The sequence below is a fragment of the Musca autumnalis genome, unplaced genomic scaffold (assembly GCF_047663935.1).
Source record: "Musca autumnalis isolate F117 unplaced genomic scaffold, ASM4766393v1 scaffold_3, whole genome shotgun sequence".
Taxonomy (NCBI): Eukaryota; Metazoa; Arthropoda; class Insecta; order Diptera; family Muscidae; genus Musca; species Musca autumnalis.
In genome coordinates, this window is record NW_027411866.1 from 248,587,644 (window position 1) to 248,606,097 (window position 18,454).

General features: G+C 34.6%; 1 protein-coding gene across 1 annotated transcript in view; it reads left to right on the top strand.

Annotated features, from left to right (window-relative positions):
* The window catches only part of nAChRalpha3 (nicotinic Acetylcholine Receptor alpha3), a 548,368-nt gene that overhangs the window by 150,438 nt on the left and 379,476 nt on the right, over positions 1-18,454 (top strand). The window contains exon 2 of the mRNA XM_073977740.1: positions 6,054-6,110. The gene's annotated coding sequence lies outside the window, so the exon portion shown is untranslated. The remainder of the gene's footprint in view (positions 1-6,053; positions 6,111-18,454) is intronic.

Sequence of the window (18,454 nt, forward strand, 5' to 3'; positions counted from 1 at the left end):
CATCAAACGAACAAACATCGCATCGCGCGTGTGTTTTCATTTTCTTAGTTTATTTTCCTTTGGTGTCTTGCGTGCATTTGTGATGAGGCTAGGAGTCGTCTCATTAGGAACTATATCCTCTCTTACGGTTACATATTTCCTTTAGTTCATATATTTCCTTTCGTTCTTCTCGATCTTTCTTCGTTGATTTCGGTCTCGGAACTATTTGCAACAATGGAACTATATTATGGAACTAGTAAAAAACAAGTAAAACAAGTAAAAAAGTGAAAGTCGGTTTTGCCGACAGAGATATACCCTCAGCCTAAGTGAATTGAAACTTTCATCTACTTACAGATCGAACGTATTTATGGTCTTATCAGAATTTAGTGACCCTTTTTAAACATTTGAACTTACAGACAAAAATGTGGATTAGGATTAAAGTTAAAAAATGTTGCGGTGGAAGTACTTGAAGCAATGTACCGACATAGTCCAATATGAATTTGGATCTTATTTTGGGAGTCATACCTTTTCGATAGATATTGCACCCACTAGTCATTTCAGTGGGTCATCGTATAACATTTGGACCAGTATGCCAGGAAGCATGAACTTGTCCACGGAAAACATAATATCGCTGTAAACAGGACCACAACGTCAAAGGATCTTTGAACAGACCCGAAACTGCACTTAAACAAAATTGTTTAACTTTTGCAGGGGAGGTACCTTAAAGAGAGGACCAATATGGGCCATTTTAGAAGTTGAACAAAATTTAGGCAAAATATTAGAAGATCCAAAGTTTGGACCAAACTGGTTACCCCGTTCAAGAAAGTGTATCGTGCATACCATTTAAGTGACATTTTTAAATTTTTGGCGGGAAGTACTGGAAGTTTGTGGTCCGGTATTGCCCATCTTCGAAGTAAAACTAAGTTTGGACAAAATATGACGAAGGCCAAATTTCGGACCAAAATCGGGCTATTTTTTCAAGAAGTATTTACTTTCCCCTGAAAAAAACGTGTACCGCCGTAAAGGGGGTCCGTGAATGCAAGTTGCTTCAACATAAATCAAAGTGATTCGAGAGCAAGTCTTAAAGTGAACTTATCCGAAATTTTGTGTGGGAGGACCCGAATTAGTGGACAAATTTAATCCAAATTCGAACCTGATCTATACCTGGTAGATATATTAGGATGTGTAAAGTATGTACTAAATCGGTCACTCCCTTCAAGAGTTATCGTGCGCACAATTTTTCAGAACATTTCTGAACTTTTGTGGGGGAGGTAGCTGAAGGAGTGGACCGATATGGCTTATCTTCGAACTTAAACTAAGTTTGCACAAAATATTACGAAGGCCACATTTTGGACCGAATCGGTAGATCCGTTCGAGAGTTATCTTGCCCTCCAACCACTACACACTGTGTTATAGGTGTTTGTTGCACATTTAAGGCTATTTTCTCAGGAAGTATGGACTTGCCCCAGTGAATACAAGTTGCTGCAACAAAAACCAAAGTGATTCGAGAGCCGGTTCTAAACTGAACTTTTCCAAAATTTTATATGGGAGGTACCCTAAGGAGTGGATCGATATGACCCATCCTCGAACTTAAACTAAGTTTAGTCAAAATATTAGGATCCCCAACATTTGGTTCGAATCTGTTAATCCGTTCGAGTGTTATCGTGCGCACCAGCCAGACAGACAGACGGACAGACGTACGGACATTGCTAAATCGATTCCAAATTGACTGAAACGGATTTCGTCCAAACATACTTGGGGTCTAAAACCATTATTTCAATGAGGCACATTTTGCCCGTATGAAAGTGTATATACCCTCGCTAGCATAAATGCTGAGGGTATAAAAACTAAGTCAATCCGCGAGGAGCTCTTAATCTTCACTTCTACCGAATTTTTGCGTGAGAGGTACCCTAAGGAGTGGACCGATATAGTCCATATTCGAACCCGATTTATGCCTGAATGTAATACTATCATATACAAAAATTTGACCCATTCGTTTACTCCCTTCGTGTGCACCATTTTAGCGAAAATTGTTGAAATTTTTTGGGGGATGTACCTGAAGGACTGGAGCGATATGTCCCATCTTCGGTTGATTAACGCCAGCCTTGGGTCTACACCCATTATTTCGATGAGGCTTATTTTTGGTCGTATCACAGTGTATATCACCAATATTTTTGAAAATTTTACATAGCTGAAGCCAAGGTTTACCCCTTTAGAACACGCGACTTGTGATTGTATATTATACAAAGTAAATATTTTAAATTTGGAAAAATATATGCAATTTAGCATATGGTCTTTCTGTACATGAAAATCACAGGCAGACAAAATGATTTTGATAATTACGCGATTTACACTTATTTGACTTCTATTTCCATTTCAGAAGCCTGAGTTATATCCTCAGCAACCCAATTAGCTTCCTCAATGGGAAAGCTTTAATATTATGTCTATAAAGCAAAATCCGTATATTTTATTGGGAGGTTTAAGCAAAATGAAGGAAGTATTCTTATAGATTTTTCCAATATTTTCTACTACATAATGCACGTGAAAAAATATATTTCAAACAAAAAATTCATTTTGCAATACAAACAACTCCTTAGTCCATGTTAGCCCGATTAATTCAATTAATTAATTAAAAACTTTCATAAATAAAGGCCTTCGTCCTAAAAATACAATAATAATTAAAAAAATATTTTTTGTGTTTATTTAGGCTGTAACATCGAAACTATAATACCAATATGTTTGATTTTATTCTCATTTGATTAGCCGTGAAGTTTTGATCCACAACAAATTTTTATGTAATTTTATGACCGGTAAATGGACCTTTATTTTGAAAAAAGTTGACTTATATTCAATAATTTATCAATTTTATGTGCATTTCGCGAATTCTGAGTAACCTTTTACATGTTTATGCAATCTACTCGCTTAAATAACTTCGAGAGAAGTTTATAGTAAAAATTGTGCTCATTAAAATAGTTAGCGATTTTATATTTTCTTTCTTAGGAGCCGAAATAAAACTGCCATAACTTTTGTCCGCAACAACCAAAAATTGGCTCGCGAGAAGATTTGTACTCTGTTATTTATTCTTAACCTATATAGCAAAAATCATTGATGTAGGGCGAAAAAAATTATCCTTTTTTTTTGAAATGGAATATGAAATAATTGACAATATTTGTAATATGCCCTCTTAAGCCTTAAGGCTGAGGGTATACCACCCCAGCCCCCTCCAACCAGCCGACTATGTGTTTCTCTGGAACTTCTACCCTTGAAATTGTTTCCACTTGATCCAATAACTTTATATATGAAATGCTATGGCAATCGGTTGACAGTAACACCGTGCCAACCCTGGAGCCGAAGATGTATTTTCACGAAAATTCTCTAAAATATTTTTGGGTCGCCATTTTGTAGATTTTATGTGTCGGAGAAACATCATGATGGTCGGGAAACAAAGCTCAAAATCACATTGCAGGATTTGCCTTCCTTATACACCAGTATGTCCGCTTGAGCTGAACTCTAGTGACCAATAATTGGCATGCATGGGGGCCGAAGTCCAGTGCGAGACTGCCAAGTGATTAGTGTGAACATTAGGGTTCTAACTTTTTTACAACCTGATATCCCTGTATCATAGCGTGATGTATTTCTACATAAGATTACATAAAATCATAATTATAAGGCGATTTGGTGGAAAAAACCTTACGCACAAAATTATTTTAAAATTTGAATACATCAGAATTATTTTTTTGAAGTCACTGAAAGCAGATACATAATTGAAAATAAATGTTAGAGACACATGAGATAACCAAACTGACATAGCATTTCTTTCTCACCAATTTTCTATAATTCTGAGAATCATAAAAATGTTGTAAATGTTTTTTTTTTTTTTTTTTTTTCAAAAATATACAGACAGTTTCTGTATGTCGAAAGAAGAATGTGTGCGAATAAAACACGCCCGAACTTTAGTTTTCGAAATAATTTTACCTTTGCTTTTGCTTCAAAACAAAAAACAAATTTGAAAAACGCAAAAGAGTTTGCTCGTGTTTCTTTCACACACATTCTTCTTTCGACATATATAAACATGCTGATAATTTTTTAACAAAATAGAAAAAAACAAAATTTTTTCAAATTGGTTTGTGCATAACATTTTCCATTATATGAATGGAATAAACTTCATTTAAGTTATTAGCTGGCTTCAGTTTACTCTTCGTGCAACAGGAAAATATTTTTGGGAAAATATTTTTTTTTTCATTTCATACAGTTTAAAAGAAAAACAATATTTTAATGGAATAAACGTTACAGGAAATAATTTTTGAGAAAACATGTAGAAATGTACACCCGCCTTGCACGCTGAAGGTCGTGGGTTGGATTCCCCGGCCAAGCAAAATCAAATTTTCAACGGTGGCAAAATACCCCTGGCGACATTTTCTGAGTATTTCAGCCATGTAAAACTTCTCTACAAGTGGTGTCTTAGGACACGCCGTTCGGACTCGGCGATAAACTGTAGGTCCCATATCATTGAGCTTAATATGAATCGGGTTGTACTAATTGATAGGAGAGTAGTCTCCTTTTTCGCATTTGGGATGTTTGTGAAACAAATATTATATTTATGCTTCTGAAGAAGTTAAGCGGAAAAGAAGATGAAGATCCCGACCAATTCGTGTTGGTCCTGAATTGATAGGCGATATCCAACACATGCCCTAGAAGTGGAGTAGACCATGTGGCACTCTGCATTTGTTTAACTACCCAGCTTAACCCACTTTTGAATCAGGACTCGGAAGAATTGGTAAAGACATACGAACGAACATACTTGCTGCAACAACAGCTAATAACTACGATAACTTACGTAAGGTTTCAAACCGTAATATTTCCTCCAAACGTATTCGAATTCCAAGAAAGCCTATATAGGAAAATTGCTTCCCAAAAAATCCGCTTTAGTGGAGTTTAGGTACTGTGCAAGGATAGTTTCAAAACTGCAATGAGACGTAGTCCATGTGATCCTCATTACAACGGTATAATTATACCCTCAGCCTTTAGTCTACATGTCCAAAAATGTGCCTCATCGAAATAATGTTTAATACCACAAGTATGTTTGGACGAAATTCGTTTCAAACAATTTGGAGTCGATTTAGCCATTTCTGTCTGTCTGGAACGGATCAACCGATTGCACTTCATAATATTTTGCCCAACCCTAAATTCATTTCGAAGATGGGCCACATCTGTCCTCTACTTCGGGTACCTCCAACACAAAATTCGGAAAAAGTGAAGTTTAAGAGCTCCTCTCGGATCGTTTTGAACAATTTTTCAGTAGGGTTTCCTTGCGGCCCCTTAACTACGGTATAAGGGCCTAAAAACTGCAAAATACCCTGACCGCAAGATTACTTTCGCACGGAGTTTCAGATTGGTCAAACTTTGTACATTGTACTATTTCACCCAGTCATGTATCAGGTTTGAATATGGACTAATCGGTCCAGTCGTTCGGGTACCTCCCACCAAAAATTTGGGAAGAGCGCAGTTTGAGGACTCGATAATATTTCGAGTTCTCTTTGAATTAGAAGTTAGCTAACTAAAATTATTTATATGAAATTTTTGCCTATTAGGGCTAAGATCATATTTTATATTAATTATAATTTATTTCTCCTTGGAGTGAAAAAGGAAAGCCGAAGATTCGAACCCACACAACCACATATCGGCTCTGGAGCGGCTTCGCTATCATCTAACTTTTCATCTTTCAAATGCATTTTTTACTATGATGGATATTTGTCCATTCATTGTATGGCTTCCATGACTCCATGACCCCATCCTGACACATGCTAATTTTCATTTATTCTATAACCGTGTTTGAAATTTTAAGGCGACTTGTAATATTGTGTTGTTGGGATCTTCCAAAACTTTAAGGAGATGCTATTTATTTATAAATTAGGCATCCTGTTACGATTATTTTTTGTTACAGCCATACTCTAGGGTATTTAGCTGCCTGCAATTATTTTCCGATTGATTATTTTATACTTGTTCTATATAATTATACTTTTATTGACCAAATCTAGTTTTATATAACATCTATTATTCATTTTTATTTTCAGATCGAAATTAAACAAATGTGGGAATAACGACGATATTTATTTCACAATTTTATATTGGTAAGTAAATATTAAAAAAAAATCCATAGGCGTATACATAACTTCCACCTGACATTCACCACTTGAGAAACTATTGGCCAGAAAACAAGTTAAACGAAGTGTTAAATTCGGAAACAAACATTCAAATTAAGTTTCAAACTAAATTAAACAAACCTAACTTAAGGGCATTTCGAAGTAATATTTTTTCTAAACAACTAAGAAGTTTACATAGGATGTAATAGCTATCAATATCTGTGTTAATTTATCAATAGTTACATGTAGTTTGTGTTAAGAAAAATATTTTTCTTGAACACAAACTTTAAATCTTTTATGCTTCCTTTAACTACAGAGATATAAAGACCCAAAAACTTTTTAACAAAACACGCACACCCATACATTCCAACATATATGTATATATAGAAATTTGTGTTTTTATATATTAGTCTATAAAGAATATTTTGTAACTACAACCATTTTGTTTATTGACATTTATGAATATCGTCAGTCCATAGGTATATCAGTGTGTTTATGAATATTTGTCCAAACTTTTCCCTGCTTGGAATATTCTGATCACAACACTTTTCTTTTCATTGCCCCAAGGGTTATTTTAACTTTCCAAAAATATCTTTGGACTGGTAGTTTTACCACCTTTTTTGCTGCCACTTCCACTTCCATTCCATTTCTGTTTCCTTTTCTTATTCATAACTTAAAGGTACATTTTTGGTTCGACATGTCGAATATCTGTCTGTTTGTCATTATTGTAATCTGATTGCTTTGTATGTGTGTTTGCTTTGGCTAGATGTTAAGGTAGCTGAGGGGGGTTTTGTGGCAATTACTACATTTTATGTCTCTCGCCCGGTGTGTATCAGGGAGAAAATTGAGTGAGTGTAAAATTGGTGTAGTTACATTTGAATGGTTCCTTTGCACATTCTTTTCAACTTTATCGTTGAGTAAATTTGAACGAAACGAAAGGAGGAAAACAAGGTCGTGATCTGAAATTTGATTTCGATTTGAATGCTGTGTGGAAGGTAGAGGTTGTTATATGCTCCTTTTTGGAAGAGCAAATTTAAGAATTTAAGTAAACATTGTGGAGTAGCAATGCAAATATAACTTTAACTTATAAAAAAATTTTAGTTTATGAAAAAAATTGTGGTTGGTCAATGGAAAATATTTAAACACAATCCACGTTTTGTGGTTAATTTATAAAAAATATTTAAAAACAATCCACGATTTGTGGTTCATTTATAAAAAATATTTTTCAAAAAATCCACGTTTTGTGGTTTATTTATAAAAAATATTTTTCAAAAAATCCACGTTTTGTGGTTTATTTATAAAAAATATTTTTTAAAAAATCCACGTTTTGTGGTTAATTTCTGAAAAAATATTTTTTAAAAAATCCACGTTTTGTGGTTAATTTATAAAAAATATTTTTTAAAAAATCCACGTTTTGTGATTAAATTATGAAAATATAGTTTTTAAAAAGTCCACGTTTTGTGGTTAATTTATGATTTTTTTTATAAAATCCACGTGTTGTGGTTGATTTATGAAAAAATATTTTTTAAAAAAATCCACGTGTTGTGGTTTTTTTATAAAAAAATATTTTTTAAAAAATCCACGTGTTGTGGATGGTTTAGGAAAAAATATTTTTTAAAAAATCCACGTGTTGCGGTTGATTTATGAAAAAATATTTTTTAAAAAATCCACGTGTTGCGGTTGATTTATGAAAAAATATTTTTTAAAAAATCCACGTGTTGCGGTTGATTTATGAAAAAATATTTTTTAAAAAATCCACGTTTTGTGATTAAATTATGAAAATATAGTTTTTAAAAAGTCCACGTTTTGTGGTTAATTTATGATTTTTTTTATAAAATCCACGTGTTGTGGTTGATTTATGAAAAAATATTTTTTAAAAAAATCCACGTGTTGTGGTTTTTTTATAAAAAAATATTTTTTAAAAAATCCACGTGTTGTGGATGGTTTAGGAAAAAATATTTTTTAAAAAATCCACGTGTTGCGGTTGATTTATGAAAAAATATTTTTTAAAAAATCCACGTGTTGCGGTTGATTTATGAAAAAATATTTTTTAAAAAATCCACGTTTTGTGGTTAATTTATGAAAAAATATTTTTTTAAAAAATCCACGTTTTGCGGTTAATTTATGAAAAAATATTTTTTAAAGAATTCACGTTCTGTAGTTAATTTATGAAAAAAAATTTTTTTAAAGAATTCACTTTTTGTGGTTAATTTATGAAAAAATATTTATGAAAAAATATTAATTTATGAAATAATATTTTTTTTAAAAAATTCACACGTTGTAGTTAACTCATGAAAAAAATATTTTTTAAAAAATCCTGTTGTTGTGGTTAATTTATGAAAAAATATTTATGAAAAAATCCACGTTCTGTGGCTAATTTATGAAAAAATATTTTTTAAAAATCCATGTTTTGTGGTTAATTTATGAAAAAATATTTTTTAAAAAATCCACGTGTTGTTATGAAAAAATATTTTTTAAAAAATCCACGTGTTGTTATGAAAAAATATTTTTTAAAAAATCCACGTGTTGTTATGAAAAAATATTTTTTAAAAAATCCACGTGTTGTTATGAAAAAATATTTTTTAAAAAATCCGCGTGTTGTAGTTTATTTATGAAGAAATATTTTTTAAAAAATCCACGTGTTGTAGTTTATTTATGAAGAAATATTTTTTAAAAAATCCACGTTTTGTGGTTAATTTATGAAAAAAAATCTTTAAAAAATCCACGTTTTGTGGATAATTTTTGAAAAAATATTTTTTAAAAAACCCACGTATTGTGGTTAATTTTTGAAAAATATTTTTTAAAAAATCCACGTTTTGTGGTTAATTTTTGAAAAAATATTTTTTAAAAAATCCACTTATTGTGGTTAATTTTTGAAAAAATATTTTTTAAAAAATCCACGTTTTGTGGTTAATTTTTGAAAAATATTTTTTTAAAAAATCCACTTTTTGTGGTTAATTTATGAAAAAATATTTTTTAAAAAATCCACGTTTTGTGTTCTGTTCTTTTTGTGAAAAAAATCCATAAATAATACCCAGCACCCTTAAAAACTTGCTAACCTCAATGTATATATTTAATAATAAAGTAAATCATTTAACATAGCAATAACAATTAAAGTTATTCCAAGGGACACCATTAACTTTTCACTTTTCCCCACCGTAGTTTATGATAAAATAACCTAATAATCATTGTTGCGACGAAACAGGCGCAAAACTCCTCAGCTGTGTAAAAGGATAAAATCACCAAATAAAACACTAATTAATTTGATGACTCTTGTAAAGGACCCCTCCGAAAAAATACTCATTGTGAAACTGAATTTATCAACATAAAGATGAAGTAGGATAAGCTGAAAAAGGGTTGCTATGATCTGTTAAGATTAAAATCAAGTTCTGTCTAATAGCAGGAAGGGGAGTTGGAATTCCCTTGAATATACCTTACAGGCAGCCCGAAGGTAAGGGACAAGCTAAGCATATAGCCCATAGCCTATCTTTCAACCAGCCACACAGTCAGCACGACAGGTACCAACGCCATTGTTGTTGCTGTTGTTGAAAAACTACAAAGTGTAAGAAATTAATTAAAAAGCAGATTTATGAAACCATAAAACTTTTCAGCACTTCTTCTTTATGTTAGCAGACAGGGGTTGGGAGTAGGCTGCCACCATTCCTTTGAGCCCTTTTTGTGCCAAAGTAATGCTAAAACACATTAACATTTTGCCCCTGCTCCATTTCAAATTTGCCATTGTTTTGTTTACTGTAGTCGAAATTGAGTGGAAGTCAGTAAGCGTGAGTGTGTGTTTGTGCCTGAGCGTGTTGCAAAGTAGCCCAGTTTATTGTTGTTTGAGGCTTTGTTGTTCATCGTTTGTAAAGGTTTGGGTAATTGGATACGGATGTAAAGGCATGGGGTTAAATACACTACAATACAGAAGGAAGACCCTGAAATAGCAATGGTGATTCATATATTCCTAAAGGAGGAAATTAAAATAATATTTCGGACCTTTAAACGTGGATTTTTTAAGGAAAGACCACCAAACGTGGATTTTTTAAAGAATATTTTTTCTCTCAGCAAAAGACCACCAAACGTAGATTTTTTAAAAAAAAATTTTTGTCTCAGCAAAAGACCACCAAACGTGGATTTTTTAAAGAATATTTTTTCTCTCATCAACAGACCACTAAACGTGGATTTTTTAAAGAATATTTTTTCTCTCATCAACAGACCACTAAACGTGGATTTTTTAAAGAATATTTTTTCTCTCATCAACAGACCACTAAACGTGGATTTTTTAAAGAATATTTTTTCTCTCATCAGCAGACCACTAAACGTGGATTTTTTAAAGAATATTTTTTCTCTCATCAACAGACCACTAAACGTGGATTTTTTAAAGAATATTTTTTCTCTCATCAACAGACCACTAAACGTGGATTTTTTAAAGAATATTTTTTCTCTCATCAACAGACCACTAAACGTGGATTTTTTAAAGAATATTTTTTCTCTCATCAACCGACCACTAAACGTGGATTTTTTAAAGAATATTTCTTCTCTCATCAACAGACCACTAAACGTGGATTTTTTAAAGAATATTTTTTCTCTCATCAACAGACCACTAAACGTGGATTTTTTAAAGAATATTTTTTCTCTCATCAACAGACCACCAAACGTGGATTTTTTAAAGAATATTTTTTCTCTCATCAACAGACCACCAAACGTGGATTTTTTAAAGAATATTTTTTCTCTCATCAACAGACCACCAAACGTGGATTTTTTAAAGAATATTTTTTCTCTCATCAACAGACCACCAAACGTGGATTTTTAAAAGAATATTTCTTCATCGACCACCAAACATGGATGTTTTAAAGAATATTTTTTCTCTCAGCAAAAGACCACCAAACGTGGATTTTTTAAAGAATATTTTTTCTCTCAGAAACAGTCCACCAAACGTGGATCTTTTAAAGAATATTTTTTCTCTCAGAAACAGTCCACCAAACGTGGATCTTTTAAAGAATATTTTTTCTCTCAGAAACAGTCCACCAAACGTGGATCTTTTAAAGAATATTTTTTCATGAATCAATAGACTTTATTCCTAATTTTGTAGACTAGTGTCAATACCATTGGCCCCATGGCTAAAGCTCTATAAGTAGCTCTCAAAAAGGAGTTATGAGAGAATTTACCAATCGATGACTGTTTGATGGCGTTTGAGTGCTACTTTATTGGCGAGATTCAATACTGAAGTGAATTTCATTCAATCACAAATGGAAAGGGGTGGCGGATTGCTGCTTTAAATGAATACGTCAACGACATTCGAAACGAGCCTCTAGGCAGGAGGGCGTCGCAACTGTTTGTGAACATTATTATTTGTCAATAGAAAAAGTCAATATTTGTATAAAATTTTGTGAAAACTCATTTTGAAAATGAAAACATCAAAGCAGAATGAACCCAGAAACAGTTGTATACTTTCTACTGACATATTTTGAGGGGATTTTATTTCATCGGTTGTGTTTTCATTGTATTTCCTCATTTTCCTATTGAATTGTAGAAAAGAGGGAAACACTTTGTCTCCATAATGGCAATAATAACCATGTCATGATTTTCAACGGTTTCATCCATGGTGGTGAAGGTGGAGTTGGCATTGGTGGTGACAAACAAATAAGGAAAACTTGGAATGACAAGCTTTTTGAATGGAGTGAATGACGACCCACTGTCACCATCACCATGATGATGGCTTTGATGATATGGCATTTTTTGTTTAAAGAAAATATTACACCCAAATATTAGTAGTCTGAGTGCGCGTGATTGATGTGTTGTTGTGGCAACAACACCACCATGGTTATAATTGGGTGTTTGGTTAAAAGGAATTTCTAATCGAAACTGTGTCATTGCTTGTTTCCTTCACCCTATTTGCTGGTAATAAAGTATCAAACTGTTTCTGCAAACAGCTGTTTACTATTCCGTTCCCTAGGTCTCCCTCTTCTATAGCAAGAGAACTTTGACATAACCAATTGTCCATGCGGGAAATAAGAATTCCCAGTTCTTTGTTGTAAAACAATACTAAACATATTTCCTTGTTTCAATAAACAATAACAAATTGGAAAGCACAGTATCTCAGCAGGAGACTTTCAAGGATTAGTTTGTTATTGTTCGTAGAAAAATGTTCAAAGGTCAATAAACCTTTATGATTCAAATATCTATAAGGTTAATTTCAATAAGGATATGAGTGAAATCAAAACAATGTGAAAGTCTTGCGTAAACCTTAGTTATTTAATAGGGGGGTAAATAAAGCGGCCAGGTTTAGCAAGGTAATATCAAACGATCCCAAATCCATTGATGTATTAAGCGGAACAACGGCTCATTGATTAGCTCTGCACTAGAGACTCTGTGCCTAATGTCAGGAGTTCACTTCCTCAATTGCATGGATTTTGATGGATTCTGACCTGCAATCAGCAAGCAATGTAGAGGTTACGGGACCTCAGTCTGTGTGAATTGAAACATTCATCTATGGACATAACGAATATCTGCTACACAACCAAAACGGGAAAACCCTCTTCACAGCGAAACCGGTAGCATAGTTGGCACATGATGAAACAATTTGCTACAACAAAAATAAAAGCGATTCGAAGGCAGGCCCTAAACTGAACATTTTCGAAATTTTGTGTGGGAGGTACCCGAAGGAGTGGACCGATTGAGTCCATATTAGAGCCTCATATAAGTCTGCTATTTCACGATGTGCAAAGTATGGACCAAATCGGTTACTCCCTTCAAGAGTTATTGTGCGCACAAACTTTCCGAACATTTTCGAGCTTTTGTAGGGGAGGTACCGGAAGGAGTGGGCCGAGATATAACCCATCTTCGAACTTAAACTAAATTTGGACAAAATATTACGAATGCCACATTTTGGACCAAATCAGTTGATCCGTCCGAAAGATATCGTGCGCTCCAGCCAGGCTTCGGAACCATACATCAGCACGGGTAGTATCAGTGTTTTGTAAAGCGTTATTTTTGTTTGACGAGTTAAGGCTTTGTTTTTGAAGTGCTTACTTAAGCCAAAGTAGCATATGTTGGCCAATACAATTCTTCTTTTTATTTCACAACTGATGTCGTTTGTTGTGTTTACGGAGGTGCCGAGGTAGACGAAGTCTTTTACTACCTCAAAATTATAGGAACCAACTTCCACAGTTGGTCCGATCTCAATGGACGCATTGCGCGTCGACACCATCAACTTGGTCTTCTCGCCGTTTACCGCCAGACCCACTTTAGCAGATTCTCCATCGACCTTCATACAGGTATCGGTTACTTCTTTTACTAATCGTTCCATGATGTCTATATCATCAGCATAAGCAAGTAACATGTGACTATTGGTGTAGATTGTGCCACTTCTTTTGACGTTTGCCTCTCGTATAACCTTTTCTAGCAGGGTGTTGAAGAGATCACACGAGAGGCTGTCTCCTTGCCTGAAACCCCTTTTGGTACAAAATTCTTCGAAGACGTTCTTTCCTATTTTAACTGAGGATCCCGTGTCAGTTAAAGTCATTTTACAAAGCCGGATGAGCTTCGCGGGGATACCAAATTCAGACATGGCTTGGAATACCTTTGAACGCAGCGGGCTGTCGAAGGCTGCTTTATAATCGACAAAAGGTGGTAGGTGTCGATCTGCATCTCTTGGGTCTTCTCCAGGATTTGCAGCAGGGTAAATATCTGGTCAATGGTGGACTTGCCAGGTCTAAAACCGCATTGGTATGGTCCAATTATCTCGTTGACCATAGGCTTTAGTCGTTCGCACAATATCCCTGACACTATCTTATAGGCAATAGGGAGTAGACTTATGCCCTTATAGTTGGAGCATAAAGTCTTATCTCATTTCTTATGGACGGGACACAGGATGCCAGGTTCCATTTGTCGGGTACGCGTTCTTCCTGTCAGATGGAGCTAACTAGCTGATGCATACACTTTATCAGCGTGTCGCCTCCGGTTTTAAAAAGCTCGGCTGGTAGGCCATCAGCTCCTGCTGCCTTATTATTCTTCAGCCGGTTTATTGCTGTCTTTACCTCATCTTGGCCGGTTGGTATACATTCAATACAATCTTCTGGGATTGGATCTGTGGTATCTTCGTCGACTTCGCTACTATTGTATCAGTTACCAGATTACCTTGCTGGTCTCTACAGGAGAATATACCAGTTCCAAAGCCATCAGTTTGATGTTTTACTCTTTTGTAGAATTTTCGGACTTCATTGTGTCTCCTGTACATCTCGATTTGTTCACACTCCCGCTTTTCCATCTCTCTATTTTTCCTGAGGAAAAGACGTTTCTCCACTCTCCTTTTCTCCCGATACCTCTCTCGTGCGCTACGCGTTGCTACTGATTGTAGAGTAGCCCTATATGCCGCATTTTTCTCTTCGGTAGCAGCACGACACTCCTGATCATACCATGGATTCCTTGGTGGAGGTCTCTGGTAGCCAAGTATGGATTTTGCATGGAGTGAGCAATACTTTGCCATTGTGCTGGTATGTTATCGGGATGAGGAGTGCTTTGATTAAGAAATTGGGCTAGTTGAGTGGAATATGCTGTGGCTATCTGTTGTGATTGCAGCATACCAATGTCTAACTTTCGTGTTGTGTCTGTTCGTACTTTGTTTGCTACGTTTAACGGTGTGCGTACCGTTCTATGTTTGCACCTCGGAACGAACGCACATCCAACACGCTCGATGAATGTCTTCCATCTATCACAACGTGATCAATTTGATTTCTTGTTTTCGGATCTGGAGACAGCCAGGTGCTCTTATGAATATCGAGATGCTTAAATCTGGTGCTGATAACTACCATGTTTTTGCAGCTGCGAAGTCTATCAGCCTCATACCATTTTCAGATGTTTCACTTTGGACACTGAATTTCCCGACTGTTGGGCCAAAGATATTCTCCTTTCCAATTCTGGCATTAAAATCGCCTAGTATAATTTTAATGTCATGGGTAGGGCAATGGTCATAAGTTTCTTCTAAGCGCACGTAAAATGTATCTTTGGTCTGTTCGTCCTTGTCTTCAGTGGGTGCATGAGCGCAAATAAAGCTGATGTTGAAGAATTTTGCTTTTAATAGAATTGCAGTCTTTCATTCACTGGGGTGAAGCTGGAGACCAGACGTTTTAACCTCCGAGCAACTACAAATCCGCAACCACACTCATGCTTTGTGTCATGGCAACTATAATACAGTGCGTCACCTTTAGGTGTTGTTGTGACGCCTTTCCCGTTCCATTGTATTTCCTGTATGGCAGTTATATCGGCCTTGTATTTTTCAAGTACATCTTCCAATGCGTAAACTGCACCTTCTCTATAAAGAGTGCTAACATTCCAGGTGCAGATTCGCAGATCATGGTCCTTTAAACGTTTGCGGGGTTCATCAACTTTAGAGGGGTTTGTTTTCCTTTTCTTTGGTTTTTTCATAGTAGGCTGTTTTTTCTAGGGTAGGGTTACTAACCCTGCGTCCAAACTCAAGTTTTTAACGTTCTTATGGGAGAAAGCGCGGCACATTTTAGCTCACTACCTTTAACGGGTGTTAAAGGCAGCTACCCCAGGTGACACGACGGGGAGGTCAGTGTCCACTTGAGATGAAAGAGGGACCAAGATAAATCCTGGACTTTGCCATGTTAAAGCCGGTCAGGGCCGTTCCTTGGTATCTTTCATCCCCTACGTCGCGAAATATTATAACGGATTTTGAAGGGGGAGGTAACATCTTATTTTTATTAAGAGATAGTGTTTTAACATATTGTGGAATTTCAGTTAGCTGTATATGTTCTTCGATCATATACTTAAATGTGAACTAAGGTTTTAGTGCATCCAATGTAGGCCATGGTCTTAAACCCATCCAGTATTAATATGAGCTGACTTAAGAATTAAGCTGCTCCAGAATATGGTTTCTACATATAAGGGTATAACTCTGTTACCTGACTACGTTTACTAACATATTTTGCACCAATGGAATGGTTAACAATTCTTCTTCCAAATATGGCTTACGTGAGCGGTACGTGTCGTAGAGGATGAACGCTATCAGATCTTTGTTAAAAGTTGTACCAATTTTCAGACAAATATGTTGGCCTATTCAACTTGCTAAATTGGTTGGCATTTATGTTGTTTTGTAGATTGTTTTGTGTCCCCATGCCTATATTTGCATCATAAAATAATCGGTACTTTTGTTCAAGACATTTTTTATTAACAGCATAAAATAATTCGTACCACACACCCCCTCCAGAGGGGAAAGAGGGGAGAAGGCTATGTTCATGGTTTCGTATAACAATCTTAGCAGCAGTACAAAGCTGTACCCAGCGCATTAGCTTGATATTTACACTGGAAATATTTTTGGCCACTTTCTCCATACAAGTGGATCCACTGTGCACCGCTACCGTTTTTACGTCCCTAGGTTGAAATTATTTAGCTACAGACAAAGCCTATATTCTCTTGTTTTACTTTTTAGTAATCTTATACTTTCCACTGCAAGACACTGTATTATTAAATGCCATGATTAATGTTGAAAAATAGTTAAAGGCATGCCCTATTTAATATAAGGGTGTTACCTTCTAAAAACAAGCAGATGCCAGTTGGTCTTTTCTGTGTCCGATGGGTGTTACTTCCATGTGTGTGTGTGTTTTTTTCTTCTTAAAAATGAAAAGGAAATTGCTTTTGGTCAGCATTTTAATCGTGTGTGGACTTAACATGATGGAAAGATACGTTGGGGCGTATGAGTTCTAATGACGACAAGTTTTTATATGGGTATATCAATCATACGCCCAATTTTCGCCGCATAGGCAAGTGACAATAAGAAGATAAATTAAATGTGTTTGGCTGACCAATTTAAAATTATTTGAGCACAATTTAATGTAAATCTTAAATTTATCACCACTACACCGCATCTAAAATAACAACCTTAAATACTTTAACACATTGAGCGAAATTAATTTTCTAGGTTGTTGGGGACCAAAACCTTTTGGTTACGGTGCCAATGTAGTGTACAAGATTTTTGTGTTCATAACCTTACCCTTAATAATCTTGTGTCAGTTTGTCCTATATTTTCTATTACATTCACTTTGAAAATATTACCCCACACCCCATCCAATTGAATTCTAATTTTTCAACCGAAAATATCATCTTTGTTACATATCAATGAGGCGTAACTGTTTTGGTAAGTGCTATTCACAAACACTCTTCAAATTAACATAATACTGGTGGTTATCATTTACACATTGTCATCGTCGAACTTGTCAATCGTCCGTGATCCCCTCCATTGAAAACAACCTACATGGAAATTTCAATTTCCTTTCTATTCTTCATCACTAAGTTAGCAATTCTCGGTACGAAGAGGTGGTTGCAGTGTAAGAAGGAATGATAAAATATTTCATGCTACATGAAATATATTTTTTATATATTTCTTGTAACAACAACAACAACTTGCCACAAATACCAGGAAACTCTTTCAACTGTTACGAAATACTAAACCGCCATCGAGCATCCGATAAATTATAAAAGCAATCAATTCATGCGGAAAATCGCTGACGTCCCTTTTTTCATTCACTTACATGATTGTTATTGTGCTGTGTTGTTGTTGTTGTTGCTGCTGGAATATCCCATTGCTTGTTATCCTAAACTAAAGAATGCAGTTATGTTGCCATAAACATAAATTTAATGTACTCAACATTTTTTTCGTGTCTTTCTTTATCCTTAACGCTATCGTTATTGCAAATGGTAACCAGCTTTTCAATAAGCTGTTTATTATTTGCAAAGGAATGTGGAGCTAGTGATGCTTGTGCGGTGCTGAATAGAAATTGCAGCAAACGTGGATTTTCTAAAAAATATTTATTCATCAATATTTTGCATCAACAAATGTGCATTTTTTAAAGAATATTTTTTTCAACGATATTTTTCACCAACAAACATGGATTTTTTAAAGAATATTTTTCACCAACAAAGGTGTATTTTTTAAAGAAAAATGTTCATCAACATTTTTCACCAATAAATTTTGATTTTTTAAAGAATATTTTTTTATCAATATTTTTCACCAACAAAAAATATTTGTTAAAGAATATTTTTTCATCAATATTTTTCAACAACAAACGTGGATTTTTAAAAGAATATTTTAAATCAATATTTTTTTACCAACAAACGTGGGTTTTTAAAGAATATTTTTTCATCAATATTTTTCACCAACGTGGATTTTTAAAAAAATATTTTTTCACCAACAAACGTGGATTTTTAAAAAAATATTTTTCACCAACAAACGTGGATTTTTTAAAAAATATTTTTTCACCAACAAACGTGGATTTTTTAAAAAATATTTTTTCGCCAACAAACGTGGATTTTTT